The 4,977-nt window shown below is 34.2% G+C and overlaps 1 long non-coding RNA gene across 1 annotated transcript; it reads right to left on the bottom strand.

Annotated features, from left to right (window-relative positions):
* Positions 1 to 539: 539 nt before the first annotated feature.
* Positions 540 to 1,938, bottom strand: LOC141614975 (uncharacterized). Its single transcript, XR_012529513.1, has 4 exons — positions 1,919 to 1,938; positions 1,196 to 1,281; positions 1,005 to 1,053; positions 540 to 600 (listed from the first exon to the last, which is right to left on the bottom strand). It is a non-coding gene; the product is annotated as an uncharacterized LOC141614975 (long non-coding RNA).
* Between the last annotated feature and the right edge of the window lie 3,039 nt (positions 1,939 to 4,977).

Below are 4,977 nucleotides of genomic sequence, written 5' to 3'. Positions count from 1 at the left end.
TTGGGTAGTCTGAACATCAGGATCTCCTGAATGATTTAATAATAAAAGCTTTAAAAACTCATTCTACCAGAGGTTTCAATGCATACTGCAAGAAGTAACAGCTTGACGAATCAACTGACCACTTTCAACCCAAAATTGGAGTTCATTTGATGAAGTTCCCTGAAAGCTCGCACGGAATGGAACTTCCAACACAGGTAATAATAAAACATAGGTGGTGGTCAGACCAGACGATGGTTCGACACCCTCATCAAGAATCACAGATTCCTCTTTAACTTCGAAAAGCAGCATTTGCGTCTCCACCGGCACTTCACTTCCTGATGTTCCAAAATCCAGGAATCATCCACCATATCTTATATCTGAAGAGTGACACAAAATTGAATTCCCTGCAACAACATCCAATGTAATTCAGTAAGTACCATAGCATTACTATAGTAGACTCTATTGGCAAAAGTATGGGTGAGATATATTTTGCCAGTAACTAGAAGTAGGGGTTACACCTAGGCATGGAACAAAAAACAGTGGAATAACGCACATAGTACCTACCTCATACTTCCCCACAATACGAGTGGCATGATTATCAAAATCCCGAATGCTGCGAGACTGTAACATCATATCATAAAATCAAAGAAGGCCAGTCAATGAACTTTGTACTTCAAAATTTTTACCACAAGAAAGCCGCCCCCTGTGAAGTAATGATCGGTCATTGCAATCTTTAGTGCAAATTTTATTGTGGGTCATTCGAAAATAGCCTCTCAATATTTCCTAACAAAAGGATTAAGTTGAGCTGTTGAGTACATTAAGCCAGAGGAGTGCTTGCAACAATAGGCAATGTTGTTGTCATCAATGATAGTAGCAATGGTAGTGGTGAACACCTTAACACAAGAAAGGACTGGATTATAAATGACGGGAAATCCTTGAATTAGTTATATGGTGTTGTATGCTAACATGTATATATTCAAATAAACAAACAATACACTCTTAATAGTTTGACAAAGAAAACCAACCTTGATTATTCCATCCCAATTAGCAAGACGAGAATAGCGTGGCTCATGCCTACAATTCCATCAAGGGAGAAAAGGTCATAAAACAATAATAAATATATGCTACACTAGAACTTGAAAAGGTAAATGACATTCTGTTTAGCTCCAAAACCAGATCAGTAAGAATTTAACTTATGTAACTGAAAAAAACTTACAATTGTGCATAACCTTGCAGACCAATGGCTAACGCTCTGTCATAAAACTTTTGGATAAATCTGCGACAAATAAATCTTGAACCAATCTGAGTATGGACGAAAAAGAACAGATGAGTAAGAAACAGGTATGAATGTAAAGATGACGAACCTACTTTTTAACAGACATATCCCAATGATGGATGATTAAATCAGGTTAAAAGAACAAAACTCCTAACATATAAAAAGGTAAACCAAACTGAGAATATTGTAAGTCGCATGAGATAAGGTTGTTATACCACACAAGACAAGAACAGAGATACATTGGGTAAACTACCCTACAAAAGAAACATCCTGAAGGGAAAATACCACTTTGAAAACAAAATAAATTTCCATGCTCTTGAGCACAGTCCAACAATTACTTTTTTTACAAGGTAATAGACCAAGGGTGCAGCAGACAAACAAGTACAATTAGAAAAAAGGAAAATGTATTACTTGTATTCCAACATATTCAGCTCTTTTTGTGCAGAGTGTGAGCTTAAGCAAGTCTAACAGAAACCTATCTACTAGAAGGCAAAGCTATTTGTCTATTCTTCAAGAAACAAATTCACCAACTCATACGAAGGCCAAGCATTCATGGAACACGGAAGTTTGGTTCATAACCAATCTCATAAAATAACAATGATTAACAACTTATAAAGGGTTTTATAGCCCAGTTAAAAAATATACGAAAGATTTAGAACTTACCAAAAGATCCCATGGAGAGCGGATGGCAACACTCTCCGGCAAATCGGAATGTCGTCTCCTTCTTCAGCAAGGTATTTCACCTAAATGAATAGTCATAACATCAATAAAATGCACTATGAAGGAGTTGATTGTTCTATTATAAATCTTTTAACACTAAAAGTGTCCGAAGTTCAATCTGAGTACCATTACATGAGTGTCTTCAACATCTGCTTCCTGAATTTTTATACAAGTATGTCGTGAATATGACACCAAAGGAGTGATGCCCGCACAGAAAACAATATCAAGGACTAAGGAGGTGACACAAATAATAAAGGCAAAAATGTTAATCAGAAAAAACTAACCTTGATCTACAATAATAACCTTGATATCAACAGATCCATCATTTTAGAAGTTGTGTAGTTCCTTTTCAACAACTTCCAACAACATGCAATAAAAAAAAACCAATTACAGTACAAATTTAAAAACTTCCAGTACAACTTTACGGCAAATTTAAAAAAAAAAAAAAATAATTAAGACAAAAATTGTAGATCATAAAAAACGAACCTTGATCTACAATAATATCAACAGATCCTCCATTTTAGTAGATCTGGTATTTGTTTGCAACAACATTCAACAACATGCAATAATAAAAAACGATTATAGTATAAAATAAAAAAACAATTAGTACTATACCGGAATGAAAAAAAAAAAAAAAAAATTAGACAAGTTTGTAAATCAGAATAAACAAACCTTGATCTTCAATAAATAATCAACCATTTTCACCATTTTTGAGAACAAAGGATAGAAGAATCTTGAATAATCTTCAATCGCAAAGTTTGAATGATGGATCTCTTGATTTTGATGCTGATTGAAGGGAAGGTTGAGGACGATTTCAGCAGGCGGTTGAAGACGATGAAATATTTGGTCTTATTTTCAGCTTTTGATAAAATGAATGGCTTAGAATGAGTGGCGTAAATGTGGCGTGTAATGAAATATCGAGAAGGTTGGACGAAATGGGTCAAGTGTTGTATTTGTTTGGGTTCTTTAATTTGGGCTCTAACCACGGCCCAGTTTCAAATGAAATTGTTGCATACGTATTTTCGACCTCTAAACACGACACAGAAACTGTTATTTATTTTTTGTTCTTTCAAATATAAATTCATTATGAAAAGATTTTTTATTTAAAGTACTTAAATTTTTAAGTTATAATTTCCTTTTTCAACTATGTCTTAATTGTTTTATTTTAATCCCGTCTTACAATTTTTACTCCTATTAACATCATCATGTGTTATTTTATTAGTTTACTTATTTCAAATTTCTCAAATTTAAATGTTATAATTTCTATATATATATTATTAAATAGTACACATGTTCAGTAATTAAAATTGGTTATATAATTATTTTCAATTCGCCTTCGATTAATATTGTTTTTTACTTCCCTTTTTTTATAAGATTAAATTAATTGTCTCTTTAATTATATCAAACTCGAAACCGATCCCCAACCCGTGAAATTATGGACTCGATTAAATTTATAACCCAATTATTATTAGGCTCAATTTCGATCAATTTGAAAGCGAATTATTGGTTACTCCTATTAACATTATCGTATGTTATCGTATTAATTAATTTACATATCTTAAAGTTTTGAATTTTGGATGTTATAATTTAGTATTTATAAGGATTTTTTCTTTTTTCTTTTTTATTTTTAAAAAGTACAAATGTTCAATAAATAGAATTGGTTATATAATAACTAAAATTTATAGTCATATTTAGAAAAAAAAACTTACACAACCCCGTGATTTTTCACGGGTGTTACACTAGTAATATGATAAAGATGAAATAACATAAACTAGTAATAATAAGAATTAAAAACAGAAATTTAGAACAAAGGATTAAGAGAATGCAAAGAAGAATTAAATTAAGTATAAAGAGTGAAGAGAGATTACAAAGTTCGAGATCCGGAAATAAGAGCAAAGCAACGCAACCAAAGAGAGAAAATAGTCTAAGCAATAATTAAGAGCATAAGAGAGTATAAAACAGAATGATTAAAACCTAATTACGTCTTCCCTTTTATAGGGGAGATATTTATTAACTAAAACTTAAGATATTAAATAAGGTTCACACGAAATAAATTCTCGTGTTATATAGCTATCCTCTCGATCGAGGGACTTCATTTCACTCGATCGAGCAGATCTTCAGCCAAACCACTCGATCGAACAAGTAGGGTCTTCGATCATGTAAACTCCAAATGCCTCATTTCGATCGAGTTCAGCAGGGACTCGATCGAGCACTTGCATCCACCAAAACCACTCGATCGAACAGAAAGACTAGAAAAAGTCTTCGATCGAGTGCTCAGCTACTGAAACAGCTTGGCTCTTCGTTTGGTTAGCTTCCAAAGACTCCTTCACGCTTCCCGAGGCACGGGAATCCTGCTCAAAACTTTCCATCTCCATAAATGCATGCTAAGGGAACTGGAAAAGGCACGATTTCACCACTTCCTGGTCCGTTCATGCAAATGAGGCAAAACAAACCAAAGTAGCCTATTCGGGGCATTTTGCAATACAAAACTACGAGAATGATATAAAAATGTGTGCGATAAGAGGCCAAAAAGGACTATATAAAATGCACGTATCAAATATGTACTATAAACTCTTGTGATCAGAAAACACCTTAAAGGTCACCCCATATAGATAGTGTCTCCATATATTAAGAGCAAAAACAACTGCACCCAACTCTAGATCCTGCGTCGGATAGTTGTCGTCATAAGACTTCAATTGTCTAGAAGCATAGGCAATTACTTTCCCGTTCTGCATCAACACACAACCCAACCCGTTCTTCGAAACATATGTATACACTTCGAAATTCTCACTCCCTTCAGATAAAGATAAGACTGGAGCTGTGGTCAAACTCTCTTTTAATGTTAGGAACTATATTACCCGCCCTGTTTAGGAACCCCTTGACCGTCCGTCTGACCAGAGAAAACCCGTAGAAGGGGATATGAGAAAGGATAAAGGACCTACGTATCTGTTTACTCGACCTAGTAGGGGCTACTCGGCTGAGTAGTGGTGACACTTGACCGA

Source organism: Silene latifolia, chromosome 11 (assembly GCF_048544455.1).
Source record: "Silene latifolia isolate original U9 population chromosome 11, ASM4854445v1, whole genome shotgun sequence".
NCBI classification, from domain to species: Eukaryota; Viridiplantae; Streptophyta; class Magnoliopsida; order Caryophyllales; family Caryophyllaceae; genus Silene; species Silene latifolia.
The sequence above is the reverse complement of the archived record's forward strand: the minus strand, read 5'-3'. Positions and strand labels throughout refer to the sequence as shown.